At 35.1% G+C, this 9,727-nt stretch overlaps 1 protein-coding gene across 1 annotated transcript in view; it reads right to left on the reverse strand.

The window, feature by feature from the left end:
- Positions 1-7,400, reverse strand: part of LOC121429508 (5-hydroxytryptamine receptor 2A-like) — a 32,004-nt gene extending 24,604 nt beyond the window's left edge. The window contains exon 1 of the mRNA XM_041626568.1: positions 7,061-7,400. The gene's annotated coding sequence lies outside the window, so the exon portion shown is untranslated. The remainder of the gene's footprint in view (positions 1-7,060) is intronic.
- Positions 7,401-9,727: the final 2,327 nt, after the last annotated feature.

A 9,727-nucleotide genomic window follows, 5' to 3' on the forward strand; every position in this document is an offset into this window, starting at 1 on the left:
TTATCGACACACTGCGTTCGCGCTAGGTAGACAATTAGTCTGTGGTGCAAACCCTTTACTCGAGTTAAGGGTCTGAATATGCAGCCTATTATGCCTTGTGTACAGAAGTTTGTGCAAGTTAGTTTTTGTACAAGTTTTGTACAAGTTAGTTTTTGCATGGAGACCCACATGTTGATCAAATTTTCAATCAGGGTCTGTGTCCGCAGACTAGTAGACAATGATGATTTTAATTTGGAGCAGATATGCAAATGAAATGGGTGTTAAATTTTATTTCTATACCACATGAGAAGAATAGAGTATCATATTTAGAAGGTGTCGATCTCATCAGGAGTTTATGTACCTGATAGAATACCAACGTAGACCATATTAACACACTAATAATTGAGTTTCAGTATGAAGTGACCTAGATAAAAATGAAATAAGCTTGCTAATGGACTACATTTTTTATGTGTTATGAAAAATTTGATAAAGCTTTCCAATTTGAATGATCAAAATCATATCACATTCTTCTTTTTTTAATGGTTTTCAGAAATTTGTTAAAGTCATGATTGTTTTTTGGAGGTGGGGTATAAAACAAATTATTTTCAAAAGCTAATGCAATGTTTGGTCTTTTTTTCTTGTTGGAAAATTTTACTTACTGAATAATTAACTGATACTGCTTTAAGACCTGCAATCTGGGCTGGATTTGGGATGTCCTTAATTAGTAAGTTCTAAAATATTTTTGTTTTATACTCTCATTGAAGCATGATTATTAAAGCGTAAACTAAAGATTAACTATGGCTCAGTAGTTTTCTCATGAACCGACTGATAGTTCCAGGGTTTTACTACTCCATTTCACATGACTGCGTTGGATAAATTGGGAAACGTCAGACATTAGAAATCACAAAAATATTATTGAATTTAGAAAGAATGTATGACCGGAAAAAAGAGTTAGGATAATATTTGTGATTTATGATGGTGGTAAGGCTGGTCAATAACCTTATGAGTTCAAAGTACTTGTATAACCCATTTATTTAAATTCATGTAATGTGATATAAAACATAAGTGCTCTTTTGAGTTAGTGACCCCCCCCCCCCCCATATGAATTGAGGCTTTTGTGATCAAATTCTTACCATAATCCAATGTGAAAATTGTTTCCAGTGATTAGTGTTTTTTGTGTAAAATATACACTTCTTTTCAAAGCTGATGCACTATTTGGTCATCATAATGTGTTGAATTTATTCAAACAGTATAGGGGTACACCATAAAATTTACCAAGCAAAACACTGAAAATTTAAGAAATATCTGATATTAACTAACAAAGTTATTCAATTTTAAAGTTAAGCAATAGTTTGTGAGAACAGTTACATGCTCACTGACCCATCATGAATATTCATTAGGTGGCCAATGATGTCATGCCCCCCCCATTATTTTACATCTTCGTACATGTTTGTGATTTATTCCTTGTAACAAAATTTGTTGTAGTAAAAAATATATTTTGTATAAAATAAGTTTCAATCAATGTTTATTTCATTTTTGGTGGACAAGATTGAATTAATATAATTTCATACAATAAAGAAAAATTAATTGGGATATGACATCATCAGCTTGCTCTTTGCATATTCATGTTAGAACTGTTTCACAGAAATAATGCAAAACTGTAAAATGGGATTCTCTTATTCTTTTTCCAATTTTGATGAAATGTCCAGTATGTTTCTGATTTTACTTTATCTTTTCAAATCTTATTATTTTCCTGGAGTACCCATTTAAGAACATCCCAGTTTTCCTGTAGAATTAATAATATTTAATTCTAATGAGTGAATTATTCTGGTATTGTTTTTAGACACATTCTTCGCTATATGATTAGCCAAAAATCTCCTTTAATCTCCTAGAAGCTAGAAAAATTCTTAAAGATTAACTACGGCTGAGAAGTTTTCTAATCCATTACACATGACTGCTCTAGATAATTGAATTTAAAAAGTCACAATTTATTGTTGAATCTAGAGAGAATGCATGATTCTATGTAGAAAGTATTCATCTGTAATTTACGATGATTCTATATTGTGGAGCTTCACAAAACTATTATAAGTTCAAAGCACTTTTACAACCTGTTTATGTCAATTAACCTAGCATGATGTAACACATAAGTGCTCCTCTTTCAAGAAGTTTTTTTAATTATCTAGCCAGTGTAATATAAATTTTACTGTATTTTATTTGTCATCACCACATACATGCAACTCCTGCAGATGCACAATCTTGTTGTCTATTTAAAAAAAGACTAAACTGTCTCCTGAGGGGTGCATAATGAAAGTTGTCAGCACTGACTGAGTATCAGCTCTGACAGTTGCCATAGTAAAAGTCGGAGGCCAGTGCCACTCAACCAATCAGAACCAAGAATTTCAAATAATAACTGTCGGAGCCAATAATTTCATCTGTGCAGACATCTTTCATGAAATGCACCCCAGATCAACAAAGATGTGAAGTTTTTTACAATAATATACAATTGGTACACTTGAGGCTGCGTTAGATGTGACTGATCAACCTGACGGGGTACATGTATAATTTATGCTGTTCAAGAGTCCCGGAGACCCCCCATTTTAAACATCAGTGTTCATTTCCAGAGCCCCCGATTGTTGTTTTTAGTGTGGCACATAGGTATCATTTTATAATTTGAGAACTGCCCCCCCCCCCCACCTGGCTGATCACTTGACTTGAGAAAGTCCATGGGAGTGGGTGGATATTTGTTATGGTTGGTAGAAGCTCAATCATGATTTTATTTGATCATTCTCTACTGATGAAAGTTTTTTTCTGTGCCATTGGTCGGGTTGGAGTCTGTTTTGTTGATGTGTTCTGTTAGCAGCAGTTACAGGCCAGACAGAGTATTCTTTTATCTTAAATGCACTGTAATTCTTTGCCAAGTGGCTTTGTTTGATGGATATATGTATATGCACTTCTTTATCCTATTACTTTTCAAATTCAATCATATTTGATAAAGTGTTCCACCACAAACACCTTATCTGCTTAGGACAATGAAATGAAATACTCCAAAATTTGCTTTGTCGAATTGATCATGGGCCCGGCAGCCGCTGTGCAGCGCCAGATCGACGAGGCTCTATCCCTATAATCATTGAACGCCAAACAGGGCAGCAGCAACTCCAATCTTTTAATGTCTTTCAGTCTGACGCAGTACCCTAATACAAGGTACCATTTCATGTTTTCACTGACCAAATTGTCTGTTCTGAAAATGTCAGTGAAATCCTTGATGTGAAGTTACACAGACTTGCAGGAAAGCACTAGTCTTTGAATGATCCCATGGTACCACTTGGATAATGATAAATTATCAGTGCTTTCAGAATGAGATGATGCCCAGAGGTATCAGCTGGTTTACACTTCCAAAACATGATTTAATTGAAACATCTTTGAAATGGCATGTTCTATATCCCTCAGAAACAATCAAACACATGTTCATTGGGCAGAAAATATCAGTAAGCCTGGAACAAGGTCACTCTCATTGATTGCAATCCTTCAAGAAAACTTTGGACTGATGGACGGACACTGCAGAACTGGACAAGAGAAAAGTAAAAGTGGCTCATACTGCACCTCCCGTTGTGTAAGCGTGCTTAAGAGTGTAAACAGTTTATAATGGCAACATCAGTTGGATTCTCAACCTAAATCTAATTTAGAATGACTGTGAGGAGGGTGACTGTGTTCACACTGTCAAAAAGCATGTTTTGAATCACCATCTTTCTCAGTAGTGTGAATGGGTCCAGTTGGTACCATATATGGATTGTTTCCTATTGATTGATCTGTATCTTGTTATGGGAATAGGGTCAAGGAGGGATTGAGCTGGGAAGGGAATAGCTGGAGAGATTTCTTATTGCTCAATGATGTACATGTAGGCTAACTCCCCCACCCCCAAATATCCTGAAAAATTATAGAGCCTTTTTATTTCAACAGTCCCCATGAAATTGGTAATATTTGACAGATTGGCCACAGGGGAAATATTAAAGCATCAAAGCAATGTGAGGGTTTACCTTTTTTAATCCAATATCTAGCTCAAACCAGGGGAGTGTTTCATTTTAAAGGTATATATATTTTCATTGATTTTCTCTGACTAAACTGTTCTCAGACAATACTATCAGATGCCATGATTTTGTGTTGCTCATCTGTAAAAGAAAAAAAAATCACTATTTGTATCGTGAAATTCTCCACTATCAAGGAGTGCCTGCAGCATGATGAAGTAACACTGAAATGTTATTGGTTCATCTTTAAAGTTATGGGGCAGGGGTTACTGGAAACCCTTTTTTTTAACAGTTTGGCAGCCCTTTTTAAAAGCTTTTTTTTTTGCTCCAACATCTACATGTAGTTCAAGGGTCTAGGGGCTGTAGCATCATCAAGTCACACTGAAATATTTTATGTGTTTGGTAACCAATAGAGCAGAAATGTTTTTGTTCCCATTCAAATTTAATTGGTCAGATCATTGACCTACATAGAGTTTTGTTTGGTCAGTACATCTATGCATTATCTGATGATGTTGTATGCAGTATTAGAGTTGGCCTATTTCATGGTTTTCATGGTAATTGCAGGAATGGAAAGGTTGCCATATTTAATAATAAAAACAGTCCCATTGGAACTTTTTGAAGTCAGAGCGCTATGTGATTATGATGTGATAATACTCTGACACCATTATTAACCTATTTGATGCTGCATCATTGTATTATCTAGACTTTATAAAGCAATTATCATATTCCCTTTGCAAATGGGTCAATACCCTCTTTTGCGCAGAATTACATGTGATGTAATGTACATGTACTTTTGACTATAAGTACATGTACATGACCTATACATAGACATTGGGAAATGGTTAATGATGTTGTTGGCAGCCACTAATGTTTTTTTTTTATATTTGACTTGTAGGTCTTAGTATGGTGAGGTATTAATAGTATTCATGTATTGCTACATCATTGATTTATCGAGAAATCATCAGGGTCCATTTGAAAACATGTCAATGTCCCCTACTTGCAAGGAGGCAATGTATTCTTGCTTTTAGATGACCAAGTGTAACCAAAATCAGGTAATGATGGTGTTGGCAGCCATCAGCTGTTTTTTGTAATACCTCTACCAAACGAAGGATAAGTGTACTGTCGATCGGTAGGTCTGTTGCACACCTTGCGCATCGAACTACTTCCTCAGTTTTTAACCAATTCTCATAACACTTGGAACGCATATCGGTGTTGGGGTAAAAATGTGCAAGACACATATTTTGTGTGTGTTGGAAATCATGTTGCCATGGTAACAACATATTATATGCCCCAAATTAGGGGAAAAGTCTTGCAGTTTGTTTTACTTCAATCAGTTTTCAACCAATCCTGAACTTTGGCTCTAACATTGGTTGAGAGGTAAAGATGTGGAGGACGTATTTTTCTATGTGTTAGAAATGTTGTTACCATGGTAACAACATATAATATGTAAATAATTAGGCAAAATCTTGCAGTTTAAGATATATCTTCTTCATCTGTTTTTAATCCATTCTCATGATATTTAACTCACAAATTGGACTTAGGGTTAAAATAGGAAAGATACTATTTCCATGTGTTGGAAATTGTTGGCAGGGGGTAGTAATCACCTTCAGTGATAGTTCTATTTTTTTTCACATTGTAGATCAAAGTTGGGTCTGGTAATAGGGTGTGATATCAATATTGCATGCATGTGTAGAAAATTGGCCGTAGGCTTATCAGTGTTTGCTGTAAAAGTCAGTGTGGAATTGGATAAAATTATTATATCACTACACAGTTCATATTAATTCATATTTAATGGGCTGACCATATACTTTGACATTTCAAGCGGGAATAAATTATGATGAAATTATAAATGATACCAATGAGAATCATGATAATAATATGAATTATATTAATAAATATGATAATGATATTGATAATAATAAACATAATAATAGTCATAATATTATTGATAATAAAGTGATGATGATAATAATGATAGCAATAATAATAATAATAATCATGATAATAAAATACTAGGTATATAATCCTGAATGCATGTAGCCTTTAATTGAAAGGACACATCTTTCCGATTTGTTTGTCTTATTCCTCATCCTGTCAAAAATCAGTTTCCACATCATCACATAAAATGTTTTGAGAAAGATTAAAGCCTGTGTATAGCTTTGGTAAAGGGTCAATAATGTGATTGATAATCGAATATCATCTAATATGACAGTCTTACTGAAGCGTAGAGACCGTTAGATATTTTTCCAACTGCACTTCTCTGAGAAAATTTCAAATATTCAAATCTTGGATATATAGCGCCCTCTCTCGGCGATGCTTGTTTTAAATTAAAAAAATTGGCATTCAAGCACTTATCTTATAAATTTAGTGATTAGATATCCAAAAGTTACAGACAAAGAACATATCTTGAAAGTTTCAGCCCATTCCATGATTTGGAATAGGATTTAATTGAAAGACAAAAACACACAGATATTTTAATTTGATCGGGAGACCCGATCAAGTTAAATTTCCATGTAAAATCGCAAAATTTATCCTGTAAAACACATTTTCATTTCATATCCTCCACATCTTAACTGCTATAGGGCATATCCATTCATATTAGCTAGCAATGAATTGGAATAGTGATAGGTGCATTTTGGTGGATTTACCAAAACTATACACAAGCTTTAAGTACTTTTTCTACTTTTGTCAGCTGATTTGTTTTTTTATGGGGAGAACCCATGGTAAATAAAAATAAAATCATGATGTAAACGTGTGCTATATGATTACATTACAAGAAATCAATTAAGATTCTGAGATTGTAATCGGGGGGGGGGGGGGGGTCTCGGTTAACTTACAATTTACAGAAATAAACAAATAATAAACAGAATTCATAATTATCACTATACTATGTTTCATACTTTTCCTAGAATTTCAATAAGGATTTCTGCTGAAGCGCTTGTAGCACAGACAAAGATATGAGATTGGTTTTAAAATGATTCGACTTATTTTTTTGAAGCAATATCACTTTTATTGATTTTAAAATATATATAACTTACATTACAATAACTCTTTCTTACCTTGAAGTTTGTTCGCAGTTACTGTAATCCACATATATATATATATATTTAACTTCACATCCATAAAGTGTAGAGTTCTTTAAAATTAAAAATTGTCCAAAGCATCCATCAGATTGTGTCTCAGCTTGCCAGACAAAAAAATATCTGTCGATTCAATATGAGGTCCTCAAAAAAGCGTCTTCAATTGGAAGTGATAACGTGAAATCTGCTTATTGAAATCAAAAGTGATTCGTTATGAAGCTGGCGGTAAATATAGAGTGCAAGTGACTTGGACAAGAGCTTTGGTCATTCTGGCGAGGATCAGCATTGTTGGCTAGCTATAATGAGGTGAAGTGGTCACTCGGCCTGGTCAGTCAGCCGCCACCAGATTGGCTGTAGTAATCATTTGACCAGTGTGGCTGGCTGACCAGCAGATGGTGTCGTTTCTTGCTAGAAGGCTATTTTTACTGTCCTAGTTCATCTTCAGTGGAAATGCATGCATTCGTGAACGAATTATCTCATATATTATGAAAGAGAGGATTCAGATTCGGAATAGCTGAAAGATTTAAATTATTTGAGGAGGTGACTGGAATGGTTCTTTGATTGCTTCTCATTCTATTAAATTCACCCATGGGAATTTTTTTTTTGGGGGGGGATTAGATGCATCAAAGTTGGCAGGAAATTCTAGATTTATTTTTTGGGAGGTGGGGAAAGGATTAGATTTACATGTATTAATTGTTTGATTGATTGATTCATTTATTATTAATTCATTCATCAATCAATTGGTCGATGATTTATTTATTTTTCCTCTATCTAAATATCTATCATTTATGGGCATAGGCTTGATTGATTTACATAAGATTTGTTGATCGACTGATTGACTAATTCATTGTTTAGTTTGTTGATTGAATGATAAGTGTGGTTACTAAATCTTGAATGGATGATTTTTTTCAAATAGATCATATTAATCACAGTATTTTTATGAATATATATTATTGATATTCCTTAATTTCCCAGAATTATTTAGTATGATGAATGATGGGCAACTCCTGCGAAAAGTAAATAAAGGTTGCAAATGGAAATCAGCTGTGAAATAACAGAACACCTTTTCATTCTTTTCATTTTGAAATTTGAATGGATTGTCACTCAATAGGCCTATTTATCTTTTAAGAACAAATAGGTCACAAATTCCTAAAAGTGAGAGAAATATGCAAAATGAGTGGTAAAATTCCAATAAAACAGTGATCTACATTGTGAGGGAATTTTTAAAGAAAAATATCGTGCAGTTCTGACTTATGAGTAATTCACTCATGAAAGTGATTGGCCGTAGTCATTGCAAAATTCTGTGAAAGGGGGGGGAGTGTCAACTACAAGGTATGTGCTTTGTGCAGTTTATTTCAACAACTGTAGCCATACTCACTGCAATGTCTTTGTACTCAGCCAAATTAACAACAAAAATCCTGAACTGCAGAGGAGGAACTTTTATTATATTTTGTCATCATTAGTCTTTGAAGTAAACCCGGGGGGGGGGGGGCACTCGACCAAAAAAGTAGTAGGTATGTGCCGCGGGATAGACAAAAAACAGGGGCCTTGGAGCGGGCTAATTGTAAAAAGAAGGGTCCTCGGAAAGGGCTTCGGAACTACAAATGTTTGTGAAAACGGGGGTCCTTGGAACGGGTCGCCTGCGTGCGAGTTCTCATGCATCCCTATGGAACGTGCACGCAGCTAGCCCGGGCAGCACTATTGCCGGGCGCGCTAGCGCAGAGGCGATGTTCGGACAGTAAGCTGCAGCAGCTTTTCACCAAAATTGCGACCGGAACGGCGTAACGGAAAATATGCGAAGCTTTGGAGCGGATTTCATTCGTTTTCTCGATGAGAAGAAAATGCTACGCCTTGGAGCGGCTTTCTTTGTTCTTTCCTCAATAAGACAAAAATGCTATGCCTTGGAACAGAAATTTGAGTGTAAAAATGGGGTCCCCTCCGTGGCACATACCCATTATGCATTATATACTGAGTGCCCCCCCCCCCCCCGGAAGTAAACAAGGGGAACGATCAATGCTGACACCACAATGATACACCTTTCTTTCTTTTCAGTGTATTTCATTTTTCATTCAAATCATCAAATTTCACATACATGTAATGTGAATGCTGATTTTCTCAGGCTTTTTTCTACTCATCATACTTCATCTCCTTTTTCTACTATAATTTGTCTCCTCTTCCTTGTTCTCATTCTTGTATTTTCTCTTTCTCATATTCCTTCTCTTTCTCTTATTGCTCTATTTCATTATATTCCTCTTCATTCTAACTCTCTTTTTTCCAACTCTTCTTCTACATCCCTTCCTCTATACTTCTCTTCCTTCATATCCTCCCATTCCTCCTCCTTTTCCTTCTCCTTCCCCCCCCCCCTCATTCTCATTTACTTTCTCCTTATCTCATTCTCCTCTGTTTAATCATTCATGTATGAGAGAGCTACAATTCTATGATGATAACACTGTCTGAATTCACATTACAACTTTTTTTCCATCAAACACTTTTTTCAGGCAGTTTTACTTTGTAGATCAGGCCCTATTGATGAAAACATATACATTAGGCCTATTTCATAGATGAAATTCTTTCTCCATGATAATAGAATAGTGGCCAGATCATTGTCATAGATATATTTGAAACCTTGACAAGGTAAAAACTCAT

Source organism: Lytechinus variegatus, chromosome 16 (assembly GCF_018143015.1).
Source record: "Lytechinus variegatus isolate NC3 chromosome 16, Lvar_3.0, whole genome shotgun sequence".
NCBI lineage: Eukaryota > Metazoa > Echinodermata > Echinoidea > Temnopleuroida > Toxopneustidae > Lytechinus > Lytechinus variegatus.